Consider the following 25,999-nt stretch of genomic DNA (forward strand, 5'->3'; position numbering starts at 1 on the left):
TGTTGCTGGTGATCAACGATAGTTTCGGATAGATGGCATTGCTTAATTATAGACCGCTTTACTTTAATTTCGTATTTTGTATTTTGTACGAAGAAAATCGTGGATAATTTCTTATTTTTGAAAACGAAGCCTGGAATCCGCGCAGATATTTAATTTCAAAGCGGGATTTCAGTTTTAATTATTTAAATTCGTGATATTATTCCTTTCCGTGTTTTATTTTAATTAAAATATACATCCAAGCACGAATTTTACAAAATCGTCATTCTAAAACAGAGCTCAATCGTTTCATTGATTTGCATATTCATATTTATACATATAACAGGTGGTTGTGGTCGAAAAAAACATTCCTACTTTCGTGAATGAAAATGTTACACATTTGTAATTTCGCTTTCGTGCGAAATAGTTTTTGAAAGTTGTATTTATATTTCATTCATTGTGTAAAATTGAATTTCCCCGTTCCAGTGTTATTCTATTAAAATATTTCGAACAATATTTTAAACGAAGAATTATCACACATGTAACGATACTTCAAGAAATATATCAATGATATATTTAACTATGATCCGATAATATTTTGCCAAGAACATTTTAAATATCTACTAATATTCCATAAAGCAGTGTAATCTATAATCTAGCGTATCTAAAATATTCTCATTTCTTTAAAACTATTTTAAATATTCTGATCGCCAGAAAGTATTTCCAAACCACAGTTTTGAATACTCCAGAACTTCCCGAAGAATGTCCAATCCAAATCAAATTCTTATCAAATCGTTCGGCTAAACGAAATAAAATAAAAAAAGGAGAAAAAAAATTCAATCGAAAAAGCGTTTGAAAAATTTATTCATCAAAGAACGTGCACCAGCGACGCGTTCGATTTTCCATTTTTTCCGCCCGATGTCCGCGGACACACAGGCAAAAGTTGCCCGAGCCCGTGACGAATTAGTGGAACTCGTTAACGAAATCCTGAAGGCAATTCATCGCGTTCGAAACGCACGCGACCGGAAATAAATCGTCGCCACCTCGTTCGACACACAGTCCTGACAGAGTACTCTTTCTTTTTTTTTTTTTTTTTTTTTTTGTTTTCTCGAAACTGGGTCATCGTACGACGCCGGTCGTATATGGAAACTATAAATCTTTCTCGTGGGTGGCGTGGAACTTGACCTTGCCACTTGAACTTGTCCCCTTTGCCGACAGCGCAGTTTCGACCGCCGTATAACTTCGCCAGTCATTCTTCTTCCCCTCCCTCCAGCCCCTCTTCTACTGGATCGCAGTAACTTGAATCATAAACTTCCGAGAAATAAAGGATTCGCGGAAACTCCCGTCGGATTCTGCGACGTACGAGCTTCCGAGGCATTTACCTCTCCGTCTCCTCCCTAGCTTGCCTTCCCCTCCGTAGCATTGTTACCGAAAACGCCGATGGTTCCTGTTCTCTTCGCGAATTTTTGCCAACAGCGTGTACACTCACGCTCGAAAGTTCGCAGTACTCCTCTCGAATTTTTGCAATTGTTCTTCTCGTGATTTTTGCTCAACAGACTCAGTTATTATTAAATTTTTATTTAATAATTTATATTATTATATTTTTAAATTTTAATTTTTAATATTTAAAATTTTAATTTTATATTGTATTATTAAATTGTACAGTTGACTTTCGTCGATTGAACGTAGACATTGAACGTCGAAGGCCATGACAATTTAGGACTTTTATATTTATTTTCTATTTATTTTTGTATTTATTTTTATTTTTATATTAAATTCTACATCGTTCTAGTCGAAACATTGAAAGATTTCACAGAAGTCCAAGTACATACGTTATTTGAAGTGAAATAATATAGAAAGACTTAAAATAATGTATCGTTGCTATTAGCGACTCATCAGATTATCTGAAATTGTTTTGAACAAGTAAGTGTTTTTTAGAAGGAAAACATTCTCAGTCTTTCAACGTTTGGTAAACGAGAATTGTCGAGATTCGCCTGTGTTCACCTGCGCCAGGGATGAAACAGGATGAAAATTGTTTCACAATGCAATGAGATATAAAGAGTACACGAGCGTTTGGTCGCTTCGATCGCAAAGAACTGGCAGTCCGTTGTTCGACAACGAGACAAGCGACAAGGTAACGTCGATGTACCTACGGTGCACAGGGGTGCGAAATAAACGGAGGAAATGGCCGCGTAAAACGTCGATAACCTCGCGGAGATGAAAGGGCGAGAACGAGCCCCCGTAACTGGCTTGGCTCGTAGTACATGTGGGCCAACAGTTTGTCGAGGTGACGTCGCTACGATATGGGGGCAGGTCAGTGATATCCCAAGCGGAGTTTAAACGGTTGTTCGCCTCGGCTACAAACTCTCGATGGCCAGTGAAGGCTCTCGAACCGCTTCCAACCCATGTCCGAGCAAAACAAATCGTGTCTATTTCGTTCTATTGCTCGGCCTCTTATCACTGTTGATTACAGTGTTTCCTCGTCAAACAATAAGTGCCATCGATTCTTTCTTGTTTCTTGGCGCGGAAGAAAGACAGTTTGAGCGTAGTCTTCTTCTGTGTGTTTAATTTGGGGGTTGTTCTTTTGAGAATTGTACCAGTGACGCTAGAGTGTGAAATTTTACACCACTTTTTATTTGTTTTATACTACTATTATATGTTATAATATTTCATACTATATTATACTATAATATATATACTGTATTAATATATCATAAAACAGTAAAGTATAAACAAATATAGATCATTCAACTTCTCAGAAATGTAATAAATGCATCGTAAACTTATAAAAGATTTCATGAAGTTTCTGTGCGATATTTTTAAAAAAAATGCCACAGTACGACCATTTAAATTTCTACACACGATAATTTAATTAATCTGCCTCTTCTTCGAGTTCTAGTTTCATACTAGATGTTGTAAAATAGACTGCCACAAGATTCCAAGAACAACTTCTTTATTAATAAACAATTTATTATCTAGCGATCGAACAATATTTTTAATAGCATTTGATAATTCAAAAATAAAATTCTTGTTGGTAATTTAACATTTTATTTTTTTCACCGACGCAGAACACTCGCGTCAAGCTACAAAGAGATTAAATAGCGTATCTCGAAATGAAATTATTATATTTACTCAAGAACTACAACATTTGTTTATTTAAGTTAACAACTAAAATGTTGTTACATATACTCAAATTATTATATATACTCGAGAAACACACACGCTCCTCTTTCCAAATTCCCTTCTCTCAGTCAAAAGTGTTGTCCATCGTCTGATTCAACAACGACGGTTCATCCCCGTCGCTAGCCGGTAGTTATTATGCGTGGGGCGAGTTTCAAAGACCGTGATCGTAACCTAACAATCAGGGCTCCGGGTAGTTAGTGGGGCTATTAGCCGACGTCGTTGTGCCGCCCAGTAATCAACGCCTGGGCCGCGCGGCGCTTCTGGGCGAACGATAGAGCAAGAGTGAAACAGAGAGGACGGATGGCGGCGAAGAGGCGATGGGTAGGTCGCGCGTGCATATGCTTTGAGCCACTGAAACACCGTGGCAGCCCAATTATCGTCAGTCGACGGAATCGTAACAGGGTCTTGGATACCTCTAGGTAGGTTGAGATACCGGTCGCAGGATAAAAACTGTAATGGGGGATGATTCGTCGAGGTAGGAGAAAGAACGGTAATTCTTCCTTCGACAGAGCTTGACGATTCCTTCTTGAGAAGGTGCTACGCTTGAAACAATTTGCTCGCGAGTTAACGACGTTTTAATGTTGCCTCTATGCGTATTTTTTATGAATCTTTTGTTTTTAATTTGTTCAGTCGGGTGGTTTGTCAATGTTACATTTGCTTTTATTTTTTATTAGGAACTTTTTTCGTTTTGAGTGTTGGATGAAATTTTATTAGCCTACACATAGGTGATTGGCCGTGTCTGACTAATTATTACCTTGCCTCCTTAGACTTAAACAGGTTACGTCGTACTTGTCCTATATGTATGTTTCATTCAAATATTTTTAAATTTATCAGTGCACTTTCTTCCTTTTCAAACGCAAAAGGATAATTGAATTTATTTATTTATATATTACAATGAAAATTAACGCTTTTCTCACTTTGCATTTGTTGCGGAATCTCTGGCTAAAAAATCGTTTCTTCGTTCTTTTGTCACTCACTTTGCCATTCGTAGTCGTAATCAGTGGAAAGGATGTAAATATTTTCGTGTTTATTAATTCTTTGTGTAATTTAAAAATGTCTTTTTGATCCGACTTCCCGTGATGCCCGTTCGATTGTACCGCAAAAAACGATTCGTGTAACATTTCAATGAACAAAGCGCGCAAATTAAAATAAATCGATTAATTCATCTCCGCCTGATGGTTTACTTCAGCCAACTGTAATACCATGTAAATTACATTATCGTAGACTCCGCACGGCCCCACGGATTCACCGACAATTATAATTTCCATTGCATCGTCGTTATTTATTCTAACGTATGAAAACTGTTTTCGAGCATTAAACTTAGAAATTCTGTTCGTGATTTGTATCTTTTTCATTTTAATTCACTTTAAGCTCATCAGGAACAGGTGTTAAAAAAAGGGATTCGAGTAATTCTGTGTATATAATAAATAACAATTCTAGCAAAATAATTTCCAAAAATAAACTAATATATGAGTATACACGCGTATATTAAATTATGATAATTACTAAGTTCTAGCTCTCTGAAAATACTGATGTGAAGCGAATTTCTTTCGACGATTTTTGCATTCTTTATTTAGAATTTACATACTTCTACACATGAGTTATAGTCTGTTTTAAACTAAAAGGACCAAGTACAGAGAAGACTTAGAAATCACAAGATAAATTACTTAGCGCAACATTACACATGCATCCCAAGGAAGCCAGAAAACTCTGGATGATGCTCGTCCGTTCTGCCAGCAGATCGCGCGCGATAATTGCACGCGCGAGTTTCACTTTCAATCGCCGATACCGATCGGCGATTTGCTCGCGTGCAGGTACACGCGGCCCCGAGCGTGTTCGCTCGCCGTCTTATCGCTTTGCAACAATGTCATCGGGTGCTCCTTCTCTCTCCTCTTCCGATCCTCCCTCGTACCGATCCTTTATCCTGGCTGCTGCTTGCGACGACGTTAAAGGGTACAAAAGAGGAAACAAGAGAAAGAAAGAGAAAGAGAGAGAGAGAGAGAGAAGTGGAGGAGGAAGGGCCCGCGCGTAGTACGCGCATACTCTCCTCGCAAATACGATGTGACCGGGCGTTAGGTCGTGTCCGTGCAGACCTCTCACATCTACCAAAGTTCCCGTACTCATGAATGAACTTCCTTGTGTGCAACCGTTTATGCTTTCCCTTCCTGCCTCTCTCGTCGTTCGTTGCTGCTACACGTGTGCGTGTGCGTGTGCATTGTGTGTCTGCAGCTGCCTCTGTAGAAGAGCTCTCTCTCTCTCTCTCTCTCTCTCTCGTACTCGTTCCATGTGCACGTATGTGTATGTGTGCAAGCGTGGTGCACGTCCTCTCGTGGGGGGTTAAACGGCTTCCCAACCGTGGTCAATAGTTTCCCGATCCCTCCCTTTGCATCCCCTTTGCCCCCTTCTCCCTCCCCCTCCCGACGCCCATTCGCCCATCTACCCCATCCCGCTTCTCGTTTCCCTTTAGTCTGGCTGCTTCTGGCGCCGCGACGTTTCCTCTCCGCCACTTTATATCACGCGCCACGGCCGTCCCAAAGAACGAAGAGAAGGAAAAGGTGGTGTGTGTCGCACACCGGAGACACGTGGAACACGTCCACGCGGTATATAGGCGAACCACCCCTCCCACCCTCTTTCTTCCTTTTCTTCTTTCCTGGTCCCTTTTCTTCTCTTTTTCCCTTTTCCGTTTCACGCGTTCGTGTCGCGTCTCTCTTTGTCTCCACAGGTTTCTCTTTTTTTCTTTTTATTTTATTGTCAGAGGAATTCCCGTCTCTCGATCTCTTCGCTGACTCGAAGATCGATCTCTGGTAGTCTGTGCCATTTGTTCTCGAGATCTACATACGTTGCTATTGACTGACTGGTTGATTTTGACTCTTTGAGATGACGATTTGGTCATCTGGTCGATGGGTTTTGATTAATCCTCGGATACACAAGGTCACTTTTGACTCGTAGCTGAATTTGTACTATACTTGCCTGTGCACCTAACTCTTTGGTACATGATGTTATGTAATAATAATGTTTTTAATGTGGGGAGGAGAGGGGTTTGTTTAAGAAATGTAAAATTTTATGAACATATTTTTTATTTATATGCACTGCATACATACAACGTTATTGCATGCTCTTTGCATATAAATCGTAAACATTTGGCACATTTGGTACCATATTTAATATCATTGCCTATACATATGTAACATCTGAATCTTTTTTGCGATTCGAGTTCTGGGTCAACCCGGTGACCCGGTGTCGGCCACGCTAGTTTTTGAAAAATTGGGAGAATTTATAGAAGATGCGATTTACAATTATGGCACAGATAGAGAAACGTTCCTCGCCAGCTGCTATAGATCCGGAATTTACTCGTTGTACCATTCTCAAATTCTCACGAGACACCGTGACAATCGTGAATCAATCACCGGCGACGGTAAAAATATCGACCGAACGGGCGTGCAAAGTGATTACGCTGGTGTTACATAGACGATCGAGCAGCCGTAACATCGTTACGGGCCAGGGTGGTCGACCACGTGGCGAGTTACACAGATTCTCCCACGCCACGCGGATGCTCGGCCTTCACCCTCTCTCTCTCTTTATTCTCACCTCCTCTTCCCTCTCCTTCCCTTTAATTTATTCAATCTTTCTCCTCTGTCACGCACCGTCACGACACGTAGGCGACTCTTGTCTCGTTTCGTTCTCGATTGTAGTCGACACAGCTGACGAGCTGTGAAATTGGAATGACATTTGGTTGCATAACTGGTATACTTACAGTGGCTGCAAAAAGTATTCCCTTTGCATCCTTATCTTCCAGCGAAGCGCTTTTTTTTCTTATTTTATACTTCATCCGCAGTCGATTTTATAAGAATAAATGGTTACATTTCTATTGTCGCGTGAGAGTACCATTACTGTCGAGCTAAAGTTAACAATGACGTCTCCGAGATGTTCGCATGTTGATACGTATATAAGGATCTAAAAAAAAATATATTTTTCCACATGCTTGATATGGTATGAAACGTACAATATGAAACGTTAAAGTGAAAAATTTTTTGGACACAACTAACTCATATAACATTTAAGACTTAAAATACCTATATGTATACATAACCAAGTCGTAAATCCTCCATAAAACACAATTATGCATTTATTTCTCACTTTCAAGCTCTAACCGAGCACTTGTAATTTTCTTAACATTTTTTAAAAAGAGGGGTTCGAAAAATAATTAAAATTCTTTTATATATATGATGATAAGTTTATAAAAATCAACGCGTGGGTCATTTAAAAAGCCTGCATCAGGTCAGTGTCTGACCCGCGGGTCATAGGTTCGCCTATCATTGTCCTAGAAATATATCACTTGGTACACGTGTTCCTATCACGACGACAGAGAAACACGGGCCAAGAGTCGGTTTGCACAAAAGGTGCCATTCCCGGTAACCGTCTCCTGGCTCGTTCATTGGCTCGTGAATGGATTCGAACTATGTATGTACTATTAGGCCATCAGCCACGGCGCGCTCTGTTTTCCGCACTCTCTCTCTCTCTCTCTCTCTTTCTCTCTCTGTGTGCATGTGCATGTGCTCTGGGATCGTAACAGGGCAAAGGTGGAAACGAGACGGTGAGAACGGCAGAGACAGAGACGAACGATCGAGAGAGGGACCAGGGCAAGAATGAATGGCATACACCGCCGTTTAATAGCTTGTTCTCTCGCTTCAAGGTTGCGTGAGGTCAGTTCGCTTTTAACCGGGCCCGTTATAACTCGAACGACCGTCACCTGTCGTCTTCTTTTTGGTCCGGCTGATACGTTAGAGGGATTTCGAGCGTGAACACACAACTTGCCGGGTTAAATTGATGAGACTGAATAGCTTGGCTGAATGGGCGGCAGGGAGGGAGGGGAGGAGGCAAGGATTACGCTATACCGGCACGCTGTTTGCCACGCTGCTTCATCGTCCCAGATATATACCATCGAGACTGTTCGCTCTGTCTTTGGACGAACTCCTGTTGAACCTTTGTCTATATGCAAGCTTCGACGTAATTAGCTTGTTTGCCGAGAATTTTGATTGTCGTGTAAATATACTAGTGACCGTAAATCGTTCGTACGTCGCCGAACGACTTTGGAGATGTGCTTAGGAGATGGATTTCGATTTACGATGATGCGCAGAATTTGTAATGAAAGTGTCGCGTGTTTGTGCAATTTTATATTTTCACGGACGGAAACTGGAAGAGAAAGGATCGTTTATTAGTTTAGTCTCGTAATAAGAGTTCCGTTTTGGATATTTTTTTCACAAACACCGATAATCTAGTAATGATTATTGGATCGTTTTATATCTGTTAGTTCAAAGATAAAAGTTCTTTATCTTGTAAACAGTACGTGGGAATAAGAAATGAATAAATTATAAATTCTTTCCCTCGATTTAACCAGTCAACAAGATTTCTTACATTTTTATGTACCAATAAAATGTTTCTGCACATATATATTATTAATCGATAAAAATAAATATAAGTTATTTTTTATTAATATTAAAATAAAATTATAATGTTGTAACAATGTTAAAAATGAAAACGAAATAACGAAGACGTATACTAACAGTGGATCGATTTTTATGGTGAAACTACTAATCGTGTTTCGGGTATTATAAAAATTCTTTCGATCGAAAATGGAGAATGGATCATCCATTTTATCATCGCGTTGAACAAATTAAGGAATTGGTAATATTCGAATAAAATTTATAAGATCGGAAACTTCGATTATTAGTACCTATCGAATTATAGGAGGAAAGCTCGCGAAACCCTTCGTTATCTTTACATAAAATTCCGATGAAACGCGGGGGTGTCTCGGAGAGTGAGATTGGCCTTTGAATAAAACGAGCGAAACTTAAAGCAATTTAACTTCCCGAACTTTCAACCTTCTTCACTATACCATTCTTTTTTTCTTTTCTTTTCTTTTTTTTCTTTTCTTTTTTTTTCTTCTTTTTTTTTTTTTACCTTATGTTCCCATCATCGATCTGAAACTTCTCTCGAACTATACCATTTCCTAACAAACTTTATACACTGACGATTTTCAAAACTTTTCAGATTCCTGCCAACTATCCCCGAAACTTGAAAACACTCCATCAAGAATCCACAAAGAGACGACAACCTGCGTGACAGTCTACATTCTGTTATATACACACCACAACCTCTAAGGTTGTCGACACGAGGTACGATTTCTACTTTAATACACATTTTCAAAGTCCTAACAGGAGGACAGTTTTTCACATTCAGTGTATATTAATTAATAAATAAATGTAAGTATAATAATTAAAACTGCGAACGATCGACCGACGAGTCCAAAGTCGCGATTCTTTCAAAAATGGCCAGAATCGATAGTTTTGAAAGCCAGTGGCGTTATCAAGACGAGCGATAATTTTATTATTTAATCTGGACGAACAATGTTTTGAAACTATGAATCCTAGCTTGAAGATTAAATGAAAATACAATTTGCACTGACGATACGTGCAGTATAAACTCATCGAGGATCGATTAATCGAGGAAGCGTGAAGCAAAACGGGAAATCGAATTTTTCCTCGGTCGGGAAACCGCGCTCGACTACTTCGTCAACAGGGAAACCACGCGTCGTCGACGGCTGAGTTAATAACCCGTTCCTGCTTCAGGGTTGCCTCAGGTTGGTTGACGTTTGCATAAACACTCGAGACCGCGACTCGCGCCGTTGTGAAAGAGAGAACGGTTCGACGGAGCCGTGCCTGCGAGGGAGGAAGGTCTAACACATCATGAACCACCAACGCGAATCTCATTAGAGCGAGATGGAACAATGAAAATCAGGGAGGAAGAGGAAGGTCGCCAATTACACGTTAAAGACTGTGTTTGTGTCTGCACGTGAGAGAAAGAGAGAAAGAGACAGAGAGCAGGCTCGTCGATCGCAACTAGGGATGGGATCAAGTTCGATATGTACATGCCTGTGTCTTCAAACCATTGAAAACTATTCGAAACGACTTCAAACCGTTGGCAGTATTTCAGATTTGACACTAGTTTGTCTAGAACTACCAGTTGTAATTTTCTATGGAAATTTTATGTAGTTTTAGATACTCGAGTGATTTTTAATAAATTATATATTATTTATTTATAATTATATATTTATAATAATTATATATTTATTATAAAATATATAATTTATGATTATATATTTATTATAAAATATATAATTTATAATTATATATTTATTATATAATATATAATTTATGATTATATATTTATTATATAATATATATATTACATATATTCAATAAAATATATAGTTTTATATATTTTTAGATACTCGAGTGATTTTTGGATAAGTAGACGCTTGCGTTCTTTATTGTATTATTAACTTTTTTTTGTATCTTGCACTTCAATTTCTTTGCTACGAATATTATACTTTAGTAATCCGTAGTTCTAGTGTTAAATATCGTATCGGTGTGAATACGTTTCTACTCAATAGTTTCATGTTTATTACTTTTACAATTAATAGTCGAATCTTAGAAATTCGTGCACGTGTGTATTTAGATATACAAGAACGTGCTTCTGTCACGTTAAAAATTCATTCATCTACAACATTCTGGGATACCCCGAACTAAAATACACATTGTCAATTGCTTTGGACGATGTTTGAACGACAGTAGAAGAACAGTTTGATTCCAAACAAGTTGGATCGAGTTTAAACTCTTGCGCTGGAATGACGTTCCAAAATTGCAACATTTTCTCAGTTTTAAGTATATTTAAATGTAATCCAGGTAAAACAAATGATAGGTTTATTATTTCTTAATCGTTTCTATCCAGTGATATCATACCGACGAGAGTTCAAAAGGAAAAGAAAGCGACGAGTTCGGTCACTCGTTATGGTCCGCGAACCGAGCGTTGCCAGCGCAAGAGGTGAAATACCATCAAACTGGAGGTGCTCGCTTGGAAACGGTTCGAATCCAAGGACTGAAGGTTCCGAGCCAGCTTGTGAGGTGCTCGATCCCATCTCTAGTCGCAGCACGGTGGCGGCAGTTGGTGACAGGTTATTAGTCTGCCGTAAGTCTGGCCGCGGTGAATGAGAATAATAGCTTAGGTGTGACATTGCCCCAGTGCCTAGACTCGTGCCAGGCGGTTCCCGTCTCTTTCTACTGCCTGGCCACCGAGTTGCCCTCTTCGTCCACCTTCAGACTCCCTTTTGCTTCATCGTGCCCTGCCTCGCTCTCTCTCTCTCTCTCTCTCTCCCGCGTGGACGTTTGTTCGTGTTTCATCCGGTTGGTCGGCAGAACCGCGGCATTATTGTCGTAATCTAGGTCTAGGCTTCGCCCTCAGCAGGTGTCGTGTGCCTATTGTTCCTCAATGGAATCACGGTGCCTCGGTCACGCCACCACAGAAACCCAGACGCGCGTGGTTCGTTCGTTTCTTCACGGGCTCTGGCGAACGTAGGCACGCGCCACTTTCGAGAGAGACAAAGAAAGCGTATACGCGGGACAAAACCTTCTCGGTTGGCCGCGACTTAGCCGACGGATTCTTCCACCATCTATTTAACCAGCGTTGAATACGTGCTCGCGGGTAAGTACACAGGGAGCACGTGGAACACGTACACAGCGTCCGTTTGCTCGTAACTCGTTCCCATGCGCTTTCGGAAAGCGTGGTACGATGTCGTTCACGGTGTTGACGAACGTGCGGATGGTTTATTAAGAGGCAAATTGCGCTTATCAACGCTTTAACGACCGATTTTGGGTTTTAACATTTTACTCTTCAAATATTTTGAAATTACTCACCTCTGTGATGAATCAGAGTGATAGCGACATGTTTTCAATTGTATGCCGGTAGATAAAGTATCAAGAGTGTTGGACAGATTCAGGGTTCGTTGAAATCTTCTGGATAGTGAAACTTAAGTTAGTTTGATTATTGAACAGTTCGTTGAAATCTTCTGGATAACGAAACTTAAGTTAGTTTTGACAACCTTGAAGAGTTTTGCGATTTTTCTAGTTCAAAGTGTAGCAGTAGATTTTCGAATGTTACTTAGGTAAAGAATGTGTGATGCGTAGGTAGCTTATTAACCTATGCTACGCACGTCGAGAATTTTTTGTCTCAAAATTGCAATATTTCCTTAATTTTAAATATATAAGTACAACCCAGGCAAAACAAATAATAAATTTATTACTTTTCAATAATTTCTATCCAGTGATATCATACCGACGAGTTCAAAAGGAAAGCGACGAATTATTGTATACGGTTTGGTCACTCGTTATGGTCCGCAATCAGTTGCCAGCGCAAGTGATTAAGAGATGGAGAAATTGTGGTTCGTGTTTCTGTTAAGTTAAGGATCGGTCAGAATGTTTGAGAGATCAAGTTTGCCGCAACGATTGGATTCCTTCAGCAACTACGAAATTTGATCAGTTTCGCGGACGTTGATAAATCAACATAGTAACAGATATCATTTAAGGAAAATTGACTACCACTCGGATATTTGCACAATATAAAATCGGCGATCAAAATCAATTTTGTCTCGAAACAGCGGTATTTGCACTTTAAAATGTATCGAACGGCTCGGACAACTCCACCTTGCTATACATCCACGTAATTTTCACCGATGCCGAGACCATTCCTTTGAAAACATTCCTCAAACCATCAGCGATGTATCTGTTAAAAGCGCAGGGTGGACTCATCACGCAGGGAAGGCTCGTGGTTTTCAAACGGAAATTCTATCGCAATTCTAAGAGTCTGTACCTAGCGTGTGCACGTCGAAAGTGCGGTTCCTGTGGAAGCCGCGTTGGTAGCGCTTGTAATGAGAGCGCGGGGATTTACGATCGTAATCAAGCGTGACAGATTGCGCGTCAAAGAAAACAGGTCTGGTCGTTAGCTACGTATCCTGTGCTTCTCTCCATCGAGTCTGGCTTCCTCTGCTCCGTCTAACTCGGAATTCACCTGTCCCTTCTCTCTCTCTCTCTGTCTCACACACACACACACACACACACACACACACACAGAAATTCTCTCTTTCTCTTTCCCGTACATGGGATCGACCCTAGAAAGAACTGGCACGCGCCCAACCAACCGCTCGTGCATTAAACAGAAGCCTTTTGCCTCTCTGTCGGTAGGGGTACGACCGGCACGCCGTGTGTGTACGTAAGTATGTATTACACGGATGTATTGCACATCGAGGCCGGTGAGCGAGGAGACCACCGTATAAGCTAAACAAATCCACGAACGTCGTACAGCCGGCTATACGACGTTCGTCCGTGTGCCGATTCGTCGATGTTGGTGACACACGTCGCCGGTGTGTTGACATTGGTTAACGGCGGCCTGTCCCGTTGACATTGGCGGCGACGGTGGTTTGTCGGTCGGGTTCAGGTTCACGGGAGCCATTCACGCTTCGCACGCCGGCATAAAGAAGCGCCTGGCGCCTACGGCCCGATAAACTGGGTTGCCGCCGCATTCAGAAAGGGATTTAGGTGAGCTTTCGCGTTCCAACGTTGGAGCACGACGAAGAGAGAGCGAGAGAGAGAGAGAGAGAGAGAGAGACAAAGAGATAGAGATGGTATTGTCGTTCCGCTAAATCGAAATTCGTTCACTGGGTTGCTTGGTTTCGTTTGTTGGAGGACAGACTGATTTGGTTTCGTTAAGTTTATCGAAGAAATTTGGGTTTGTTGGTACTAATCTCTTGCGCTGGAACGGATGTCGAGAATATTTTTTGTCCCAAAATTGCAATATTTCCTCAAGTTTAAGTATATTTAAGTATAATCTAGGCAAAACAAACAATAAACTTATTACTTCTTCAATAATTTCTATCCAATGATATCATACCGAGTTCAAAAGGAAAGCGACGAATTATTGTATACGGTTTGGTCCGTAATCAGTTGCCTGCGCAAGTGGTTAAGGATCTTTGTTGGTATTCGAGATCTTTGATCAATATAGAGCATTGTTTGTTAAAGGTTTGTTAAAGATTTTTCGGAAAGTGGAAAGTCGAATTGAAAAAATGTTGGTTTGTCGAACCTTCGTGCCTGCACAATTTATTGAGGATAGTTTGTTAGTTGAAATATTGGAAACTCGGCTATCTGTTGTTAAAAATTTGGGCGAACGGATATTTGTTAGGTCTTTAATACTTCACTATTAATTATTACCGGCGAGGGGAGAGGTGTTTGAAGTATGGTTATAAGATTCAAGCTAATCGAGAATGCGTCATTAGAGAGGAATTGCGACAATGTTCATAACGTGCGTTAGTTCAGGACTTTGCAGTAGTAATTAAGCATGAAATTTGTGTGATTGGGAGTTATAATTGAATTTTAGATGCCTGCGCAAATTTATATTAATTGCTGGCATAAGCTAAGATGAGGATTTGTTTCATTTTTTAAAATGTTTTGACGATGGGCTTGTAAGAAATAATTTCATTTAACAAAATAATAAACAATAATATAAAATAATAATTTAAAAAGGATCCTTTCACTATTAAATAAAGAAAAGTGTAGACGGAATCATGTGAATGTTAGATATATTCGGCGCGGTCCATTGGTTGTCTGACACGTTCGGCTGGTTTCACTTGAAAGGCAGTTTGGTGAACGCTCGCTCTTGCGCTTGAACTTGATTCCAATATTATCTTACTCTTTCAACATTCATAACACAAATTTATACGAATGAAAAGTATATTTCTCTTTCAGTGCCTTGATAAATCCGCCCTTTTGCCCCTAATTGAGTTTGTGAAATTGAAAATTTCAATAACCGCGCAATAGAAATCAATGAAATCAAATCAATCCATTCCAATTCCTGTAATTGGCGATGTAATGTAATTTATTTTCAAGGGAAGCGAAAGTTTCCAGAATAAAGTCGGTCATTGGCGTTCACCAACTCACAAACTCGACCTTCACCCTCCGACAAGTGAAACGTAAAAAAAGAAGACGTATAACCGTGAATGTAATATTTTTTCAAAAGAAGTAAAAAGTATCAAACTTCCTCGTTCAATGGGTCAGCAACCTGCCGACTTTTTCTCTTTAACAAATAAAATATAAAAACCGACGAAAATACGAACGTCGTATAATTTATTTCCGAGACAAGTAAAAGAACATGTTGCAGGCACCTTTATTAACGCTATCGAATAACTATTAAAACGGTCAAAATGACCAATTTATAATATTTATTAGAAATTTTACGGACGTGTTTTTTAGTGTTTTAAATGATTTCTCGTAAAATGAAAATTTCGTATATTTTACTTCGTTGATGTTTCTGGTCAAAATTTTATGTTTTAGTCGTCGTTAGTTCCAGTCCGTTGGGAATAGAAGTCCTCAAAGTTACGTTAACCTCTTGCGCCTCTAGCAACTGGTTCACGGACCATAACGAGTGACCAAACCGTATACAATAACTTGTCTTCTTTTTGAATTCATCACTGGATAGAAATTACTAAGAAGTAATAAATTTATTATTTGTTTTGCTTTCAATAAAAGATTCTATTTCAATATACTTAAAACTAAGAAAATATTGCAATTTTCGGCCAAATATTTATTCTCGGCGTGTGTGGCACGTCATTTCAGCGCAAGAGGTTAAATGAAAAAGCCGAAAAAGGTGCAACCTCTATAACCCAATTAATCTTCGATCAATCACTAGATGAATTCTCATTCTCGTCGCGCGAACTGATCCGCATTCTCGCGGGAAACGACAAATAGAAAGGGAAAACGGGTCGTTGATGCAGCGTAGGCTGATAGTTGGCGAACGCCAATTGCGCGAGTTTCAACTTCGTTAATGAAGTGGCTGGTGTCAGTAACGACGTACGGCTCGGTCTCTATAGCCCAGCAACCCGTAATGATGCGACTTTTGGAACTAGCGTTCCTCCTCCCTCCTCGTTGGTCGTGGCTTGCAAAGCGTGGCGTTCCACGTTCGTGTTGATAGAGACGGTGACGGGTGGTTGGTTTCGTCGACCGGCTGGTGGGTCAGGTTTACAGTAGCTATTAACGCTTCACACGCTCTGGTGTAAAGAAACGGCGACGGTCGGCGCCTACAGGCAATAAAGTAAGAGCAGCGGTGAGAAGACGCCAGGGCTGAAGTGAAACGGCCCCGCCGCCGTCGCCGCTTATCGGTTGTACGAGACGAGAGAAACGTAAGGGGGTTGTTTGCCACGCGGCAAGAAGGACGAGCAATCAACAGAGAAAGCGAGGTAGAGAGAGATAGAGGGAGCCGGGAATTTCAGGGTCGTAGGGAGATAATGCCTCTCTTAGAGCGTTCGTGAATGGAACGGATCGCTTGCCGCTACTACGACCTTTCCTCGCGTAGTCCTACTGCCAAGGGTCATTGGCCCTGTTTAAAGGCGGCTGTCACGATGATCGTGTTATACTACGTCACCAGGCGTGATCGTTTTGCGAAGGATGAGCCGCAATAACCAATTTCCTCTCTCTCTCTCTCTCTCTTTCGTGTTTGCTCTTTCCGTGCGTGTCGATGGTCGATGTGAAGTTCTACGATCGTTTTAAGATCGACTTTACGTGAGGAGGGAAATAGGGACTAGGGACCATTCATGTGATTTAATGGGGATGCTTGTAAGTATACGGTGATATTTTGGGGTGTAAAGGGGGATTGTAATAATATTTTGCGTTAGAATGTCTATTAATAATATTTTGTGTTATATTGTGATACAATCGAAGGGATGTATACTTCTTTCGTTGTTCAATCAGTCTTAAAGGATGTTATCTTAATTCTGATATGCTGAATAATTATCGAATTCTGACAAGAATAATTGCCTAAATGTATCTACATCGGAATAGATGTGAAAACTAATAGATGAAGATTCTCATATTCACATACATGTGAATAGCAATTTTAAACTTTCCTTTATTTGTCGCTCTGCGTTAAAAAACTACCATAAAGCGTCCTGATATAATATATATATATATATATATAAAATATATATATATATATATATATATAATATATATATACACACACACACAAGACAAAACCGATTAAAAGGCTCGTTTGACTATCTACTCAACTGTTCTTTTTAATCTAAATGTTCAAACATTGACACGAGAAAAATAAAAAGATGGTGGAATTGGAGTATCCTCTCGCGTTCTCTCGGTGCGCAAACAGGTAAACACGAGGGTAGCAAGTTTTCGCTAATTTGAAATTCAAAATCCGTGGCGAGGAGCATTCCCTAAAAGTGGCGTGTGCAGGGTGGCGGGATATCAGCTGACTGGCGCCGCCGCTTCTAAGATGCACCCATTCATCCACCGCCTGATCTCTCCCAGCTTCTCTTTCTTCATTCACACATTCGCGCGGGGTCCCTCTCGCGGCGTTCGCCCATTGACGTTGCTGCCTCTATTTTCTCTCTTCCTCGTTGCCTCTCGGTTTAGCCACCGGGTGGTTGGCCGTTATGTCGGCCCCGATGACGCTCTCTCTTTCCCACCACCCTCGGCATCTTTCTCTCCTAACGTCCCCCTGTGGTAATACCACCACGACCAGCGCGCAATCACGACCACCAACAACCGCCGGATATCCCGACGAAGACTTCCTCGAGCCGAGCTACCGGGCGTCATCCCCTTCCTCCGCCAACACAGACACCCTTTACCTCTACAGTCGCCTTGGCCACGTTCACCTCCACATCTTCCCCCACGTGCCATCCCTCTGGCTCATCGTGGCTATTTTTCTTCGTCTCTCTCACCATCTCTTTCATCTCCTCGTCTCTGTCCACCCGCTGTTTTCCTTTGTTTATCGCCGTGAACAGTGCGGTTAGAGCAGGCAGGTAGGTCGCGGAAGAAGGAGGGGAAAAAACGACGAGTACCAGGAATGCGACTGGTCTCTCTCGGAAGACGAATCTCTTCGTGGAATGAGGATACCACGAGGAAGGTAATGTGTACCAGTTGGTTATTAGAGAGAGAGAGAGAGAGAGAGAGAGAGGGGGGGGGGAGAGATCGTTGGAGTAAAACGAGAGATTGGTGACCAGTCAGGGATGAAGGAGGAGAGTACGACGATTGTTTCTTGGTCCGCGAATTTTTGGTTTTTTAGAGAGAGTCGTTAGAAACTGAAGTCGATAGTCGATGTATATTGTCGTGTTTTATCTGCCCGTGGTGTTTGATTAATTATAATCTGGACGAGTGGAATATAATCGACGTTGTTGATTTTTCTCTAGTCATTGAAAGTCTTACATCGATTACGACTGAAAAGCGAAGTATAAAGTTAATTGGTCTTTTTATCTCGCTGTAAAGTAAACTGTATACTTTGTAAACATGTTGGTCTGTCACTTGCTTTCTCGTCTAAATATTCTTCTTCAAACTGTTAACAAAGTTCGTATGTTTTCTATTATTATAACAAAATTCTGTTTTTTCTTTTATTCGGTTATCGAATAAATTAAAAACTTTAAACTTTCGTATGTTGTTTTTGACAAATGAATTGAACAATACACGATGAAACGATGGAATGATCCACGTGTTTAGTATATTTGTAGTTTTTATAGTTTCCAAGTAAAATTGTAGAATATTCTCTTTCACTTTCGTGAATAGTTTTAAAGTGGGTTCCGAGTGCCCCAAAAATGGTAACCATTAAATCGTCGCAGTAGCATAGTCCAGTCTGTCACTGGCTGTAGCATTCTTCACCGTTAGAAACTAACTCGCTGTTATCTTTAATGTTTAAACCCTTTTCTCCACTCGTCCTGCTCGTGTCCTACATCGTTTCTCCTTGACCCGAAGATTTTTGTTGCAACGACGAAAGTATTTTCGCCAGCCACGTCTGACAACGGTAGAAAATGTTTCTGCTGGCGAGTTGAAGAAATATTTCTCTTTCTCTTTTGAAATGTAGAAAAATGTACAGCCATGATAGATCACGAAAGTATCATCTCTTTTTTCGACGAACGAAGAAATTGTGATAAAATCTATGGATCTGAGAACGTTGCGTGAAAGATAATTTCACGAATAATGTAAGGTTCAACGTGTTAAATAACAATGAGATGTAGCACGTCGGATGATTCTGCCGAAGCGTTAAAGATTCATGCGCTCGTCCGTACTGGCCTACTTCCAAGACACAGTTTCGCCAAAGTAGAATTGCCAAATCACCCTTCGCCGTCGAAAATCTACGATAACACGAATCTCTAAATCTCGTAAAAATTCCATGATAGAAGTTCTGTTCTATACTTAAACATTCTTGAGATTTCATATTTTAGTATAGCAACGAATCTAGAATCTCCTACATGTGAGCATATTATATGTACAACGTTGACTCTGTAGCATAATTTCTTACTTCATTGTTACAGTTTGACGTTAGGTCCTCTCCGTGCAAATTTTTTTATTCTTAGAGCCAAAAATATTTGTTGATATTTGCTCTTATCAGAAGAGAGGATAATTTATGAAAGTGTATGAAAAAATTTCTTTATTTAAGGGACCAAGACACTTGATCCTCGGTCTAAGAATAGTCGAACGATCGAAACGAAAAAATTCCATCGAGAGTTAACAATAAGAGCAAATATACATTTCCGTTCCATTTTATTTTATTTATAATTTGTGTTTGAACATGTAGTTTTCGTAGACAAATATTCAAAAAAATGTACTAAAAAATGTACTAACATTTACTTGGGAAAACCATCGAAATATTATAAAAAACATGGTTTGTTAATATATTGTTAAACAATTTTTTCTTCAGAAAAGGTATACACCATTAAATTTGTCGTTAAAAAACATTGATTTCGTCAATTTACATTGTATAGTCAACAATTTCCGAGATATTTGACGAAAAATATATTCTCCAACTTTGAGAGTAGTTTTCATCCCTTCGATTATCGACGATTGTCGGAAAAAAAAAGAAAAATTACAAATTAGGTGAAATATTTTTTTTTCGTCAAAATTTCGTCAAAATTTGTAACATTTCACCTTGGAAGATCTCGGTCGTTCGGTATCTCGTGCCCTCTGTCCAAAGAGTGATATCACTCCGTTCCATCCAAGGGGTGATGGGATCGGTAGCTCTGTAGCTTCGCCGCAACTGAAATATTCCAGTCGTCCTCTCTCTCCTGCGGGCTCTCCTTCGTTCACTGGGTCAAGTTCAAAGCGATGGTAAAACGAAGACGGGTCGTTCGGAAAGGAGCGAGACGGGGAAACACAGGAAGAGGAGAAGCATCGAGAAGAGAAAGAGAAGCAGGAGGATGAGAGGAAGAAGGGCTAAGTTCTTTCGTTAGTAACCACCGATCGATGGCTGATCGAGATAACAGGTAGACGAGACCGCTATTAGGGATGGAACCAAGTCCAATATGTACCTACAAATTCGAATCTACGAGTTCTAATCTGAGTTTCTCCTTACGTGGATTTCGAACGTACTACACGATGGCAATGTATGTCCAACGAGTTCCAAATATTCATTTATTTTATGCTAGAATTAAATATATTTGCAGATGCTCAGACGTATGGATTACAAGTTAATTGATTAGACAGTTTAGAAATAATATTCGAGTTTTCTTTTTTTTTTTAAATTTGTGATGCGAGTTGCTAAAATTTTTGAGAATCCTCAAAGTGATTGAAATTACCAGTCCCATCGTAGTAGGAACATACTGTTTAATTGATATCGTTGTTCGTGATTATGTTGCGAAGATTATCGTGTTTTATTACTTTCTACCATACTATTAAAGGGATTTCAGATTTGAACGATTGTGTTGGTTTTTACAGTTGATTGCTCGATGAAAATCTGAAACCTTTATACGTATAGCAGAAGAATTTTAAAAATAAATATGCATGTCAGTATGTGCGTTTATAATGGGAACACGTCACACTAGAACTCATCCACCTCCTGCGACGCTCGGTACTGAAATATTCATCGTCAGTTGTTAATTGCAATCTCAATATGATCTCCATTAATCATTGGTTTAAGTTGCAATGCGTGTTTCAAGTGATTTGAACGGGTAACATTCGGTATGAAAATATACATCCTCGATTATTAATTTCAATCTCAATATAATCTTCTAATTGAGCGTTGGATTAGGTTGCAGTGCATATTTATGCTAGCGATTTTCACCGAATGGGGGTAAACTAAAATTTGTAATACTCCTGATTATGATCAGGTTAGATCGAATACTTTCTGAGAGGGAATATTTAGGGTATGAAAGATTCGAATCTACTTGTGAGGTACTCGATCCCATCTCTAGCCGCTACAAGGGGTTTGCGAAGTTTCGAATGCCGGTTTAAATTCCCCCCTGTTACCACCCTGTGCCCACCCCTTTCTCTCTCTCTCTCTCTCTCTCTCTCTCTCTCTCTCGTTCCCTCTGTCGGCCGCTCATTCAGCTGGTCGCGTCGTTCTCTTTCTATCAACGAGAGGCCGAGTATCCCTCTTTAATCTTCTCCCTCTGCGGTGCAGGCACCCCACGCGAATGTAGGTGAACTTGCCGTGGTTCGAGGTAAACTACCGTCGAGACCGCGCCGCGTGTGCACGCGTGTGTCCGTGTTGTATGCTTTACATGCGCTTTACGTGCGCGCGCGTGACACTGTGTGTATGTATGCTGCGGCTCGCAAGGGCGAGAGCCGCTCGTGTATACGCGAGCACGTGCACGGTCTCTCTGACACGTTTGCACGGTTCGTTAGCGGATACCTGGTGCTCCAGATTCGTGGCACGACCATGCCACGACAGGCCAGACAGAGAGACAGGCAGAGAAAGAGAGAGAGAGAGAGAGAGAGAGAGAGAGAGAGAGACAGAGAGACAGAATGTGTCCGACAAACTGGGAAAAAGAGCAACTCTACCAGAGAGAGAGAGAGAAAGAGAGAATGAGAGAGATGGACAGAAGGTAAAGGGCTTATCGCGATGCCAGTACACTGCACTGCAGGAATCCGGTCCGCTTATCGTCGCTGCTGTCTGTAAACATCGACGGGTATCCGCCCTTTCATGTACAATTTCCCTGTTCCACGCCCTGTTGCTGATCTTCGCTGGGTTTCTTTTGCCGGTTGAAGACCAAATGAATGGGATTGGGGTGGTTAAAGTTGGTATCGACACAGAGTTGGAAGAATTTCATACAGAGTGTTCCTTATTTACAGGAGGAAAAGATCAGCTGACAGGATTAAACAGCTTTAACCGCTTGCGCTGGCAACTGATTGCGGACCATAACGAGTGATCGTACTGTATACAACAACATCGTCGCTTTTTTTTTTGAACTTTTGAGAAGTAATAATAAGTTTATTATTTGTTTTGCCTGGGTTGCACTTAAATATACTTAACCCGGGATTACCCACCTGGGTGTCTAGCACAGGTACATCCCGGCGACTGGACCCTCACGTGGATAATCCCGGGTAAAAACTGAGAAAATATTGCAATTTTGGGACACAAAACGTCATTGCAGCGCAAGAGGTTAAAATAGATTAAATATAATATCATCAAGGGATGATTAAATGTAGTTGTAATTTAAGATATGATTACGGGGATTAATAATTGTTATAAATAAATTGTTCAACGAGCGCACAGTTTAATTCCAATTCAATATGTATCACGCGTAATTACGCGGACTCAGGTCTGACCACTGCTTTCTCATTCCTCTTGCTACTCCTCCGTATGGAACGTCATCTTGCAAATTCGCAAACGAGAACTTTTCCTCTTTTTTTCCCTTACGAACGTACACGTCTACCGCATGCGGAGAATCTGGTTTCGATTTAGTAGAAGTTGGTCCGATTTGTTTCCTCACTGGGTCAAGTTTATCGTGATTGAAAGGAGGGAAACGAGACGAAAGGGATTTAAGAAGCTCGTTGAACGATAAAGAAGTCTGGCTCTTTACATACACTCTTGCTCAAAAATCTCGGGATAATTCCTCTTCTTAATCTTGCGCTGGAATGACGCACATCGAGAATTTTTTGTCCTCAAAATTGTAATGTTTTCTCAATTTTCAAGTATATTTAAGTATTACCCAGCAATATAAATAATAAATTTTAATTTATTACTTCTATAAATAATAAATTTTAATTTATTACTTCTTAGTAATTTCTATTTAGTGATATTATTCCAGCCCCGTGTTCAAAAAGAAAGCGACGAATTACTGTATTATTGTATACGGTCCAGTCACTCGTTATGGTCCGCGAACCAGTTGCCAGCGCAAGGGGTTAATGTTCGATTATAATATTTCATTGCAAATAAAATTTCTTAGTTGCGCATTTGACGCGTTGACACTTCACGAATTCCTCGTCGTACAATTGTTGTTTAATTTTCTCTAATTTCGAAATAGATATATAATCTCGTTCCAAGACTTTTGGGCGGGGGTGTACGCGGTGGTGATTGTAGAGTACAAAAGAAAGAAAGGGGAATCGTTCTCGTGTTACTAATGAGCGATCGATGTCTTATTGAAATATCGTTCTCTCCCGTCGTCCTTCTTCTTTAAAGGAGAGCCCGAGTCTCGTCTCAGACCCCCCGGAGGTCGGTCTCGTTGAGTCCAGCAGTTTCACTTTTACTTTTTTACCCGTTCGGCGATCTCAATCTGTCTTCCACCTTTCGCTCCCTTTCCCCCCGCAGGCGATCGTAGAATGAGTCGTGTCGTTGACGTTAAGTTTCCTACAGGCATCGAACAGGTTGTTACGCTTCACGTGCAATTCCAGGCCATTCTTCTCTCCGTCTGAGATGGAAGGATAACAATTTTTGTAAATCAGATCTTCCTCGGACAACTTCTCCTCCAATAGCCAATAAATTTCTCTCATCAAACGCTCTCTCTCTCTCTTTCTCTCTGTCTCTTGAACTCTCTTCCAAAGCGATTAAAACCCGAAGAAAATTTCTCTCGTCTCTAAGATTGGCCGAGACGATTCAAATCGACCGTGAATTCAGATGAAAGTTGTTCAGTCTTGTCAAAGCTCTCGAGATGATCTCGAGACAAAACAGATAAAAAAAAAAAGAAAGAATCTAAGCTATGTTCATGGTAGATCCAAGGAAATCGTCACTCTCTCTAAACAAAAATCCGCCAGTATCCCATGCTTCAGATATCGAACGACACCAGCCGACAATCGATATTTTGAAACAGTTTTCAGCGCAGCTCAGGCTCCAATTAACCTACCGAACAAATCCGCGACTAAGCGACAAATTGAGACAAATCGAGGCGCCGCCCGTGTGACACGTTCGTCGCGCGTCGAAGCGGGTATCTCCGCGTTTCTCCAGGTTAGGCGTGTCAAGATTTAGCCGCGGCTGTTCGAGAACCAACAACTTTTTCTCCCCCTGTGGCGGATGATCCTTGCGAGGCACGTGCGATTTCTCGTGTGATCGACGTGGATGGAATACCTGGATGTTGGCCGTATATAGCGAAGTGTCTCTCTCTCGCGCGTATGTACGCGAACGTGTTGGGTAGGGAAAAAAGCCGGAGAAAGCGTGACGTGGAAAGAGAAAGAGAGTAAAAAAGAAAAAAATCAGGAGAGAGAGAAAGAGATTAAGGGGAAATGGGAGAGAGAATCAGAACGAGAGGGAGAGCAGAAATGTCGACTCTCTCTCTATGTATGCGTCTACGTTTGCACATACATACGTACCTGTACAGGGTGAGTCACGTAACTTGTCCATTCGGAGTAACTTCAGATATACCCGTGCACCGCTCAACATTATGTAAGCACTTGTCATTTTTATGAAATCTATGTATGATGTGCACTTTATGATGTATGTATTAGATTATAAATATTGGATTACAAATGCATTCTGATACTGGATAGTTTAATATTTATCTGGTATATATCAAACATTATTAGAAAGCTAAATACGTGGAAGTTATTCTGCCATGATACAATATTTTAGTAATAGTATGACTGAAGATTTGTTGAGAATAAACAGTGCTACCTGTTAGACTAGTTAGATTCCTTTTAACTATAGAGATCTACTATACACTATACAAATGCTTTTTATTATTACTAACGAGATAATTTATGAATTATTGATAAAACTTGTTCTCTATAGTCGTGTATAAACTGTAGCAGTACACAAAATTTATTTGTTAGACCTTAGATAGTCGTGTGGAGTTAAAGTGTCTGCGTATTTTTGAGTGACAGTATGCACGAAAATTGCAAACATTTCTTTCTTGCGCTGGCAACTGATTGCGGACCATAACGAGTGACCGTACCGTATACAATAATATCGTCGCTTCCTTTTTGTACTCGTCGGTATGATATCAATGGAATAGAAATTATTGCGAAGTAGTAATAAAAATTTATCATTTGTTTTGCCTGGGTTATACTTAAATATACTTAAAACTGAGGAAATATTGCAGATTTTTGCAAAGAATTCTAGACATGCATGGCACGTTATTCCAGCGCAAGAGGTTAAACAAATTATTCGTTTGAAAAGAATCGTTCAAGCGTCGTTTATTTTCCCTTAATACTACACCCTGCAATTTTCCTACGCAACGTACTTTTTTCTTTCTCCGACGCGTACAATTCCAAAGATTACTCGGCGTGGACGAGTTATGTGACTCAGCCTGTACACGTGCGCGACAGTGTGTGTACGTGAGAGTGGCACGCGATCGTCGAAACTTTTGCTGTCCCGCGAATCGAGAGGTATGCAACAGCTGTTATCGTGTTACGGGTTCGCACGAGCGGCCCGTAACTTCATATCATCGTGGTGGTGGTGGTGGTGGTGGTGGTGGTTGTAGGAGCCCACTCCATGGAGTGGGTCAAGTTCACTACGCTTATGATAACATTTCTGCTCCGTTCCAGTTCCGTTCCGCGTCTAACTGCACGCCTTCTGGCCCCCGTACTCCTTCGCCTCATCCTCCCACGATTCTCCATCTCCTCCTTCACCTCCTCTTCCTCCTTGTCGTGCTTTCGTAGCCCGGTGTACTCTCTTGCCGTTCCACGAATCCCTCTTTGCTCAGACATTCCTCTTTCTCTTCCTCTTTGTCTAACCTCGGGTTCATCCCTCCGGTTACTCGGCCTGAAGAGGAAACAGAGGTAGAGGGAGAGGGAGAAAGAGA

The 25,999-nt window shown here is 40.7% G+C and overlaps 1 long non-coding RNA gene across 1 annotated transcript in view; it reads left to right on the top strand.

Moving 5' to 3' along the window:
• LOC122538689 overlaps positions 1 to 25,999 on the top strand; it is a 61,435-nt gene that overhangs the window by 23,012 nt on the left and 12,424 nt on the right. Inside the window, exon 3 of the long non-coding RNA XR_006308904.1 lies at positions 9,211 to 9,335. This is a non-coding gene — a long non-coding RNA (uncharacterized LOC122538689). The remainder of the gene's footprint in view (positions 1 to 9,210; positions 9,336 to 25,999) is intronic.

The sequence above is a fragment of the Frieseomelitta varia genome, unplaced genomic scaffold (assembly GCF_011392965.1).
Source record: "Frieseomelitta varia isolate USP_RPSP 00005682 unplaced genomic scaffold, Fvar_1.2 scaffold_173, whole genome shotgun sequence".
In the NCBI taxonomy this organism is placed as follows: Eukaryota; Metazoa; Arthropoda; class Insecta; order Hymenoptera; family Apidae; genus Frieseomelitta; species Frieseomelitta varia.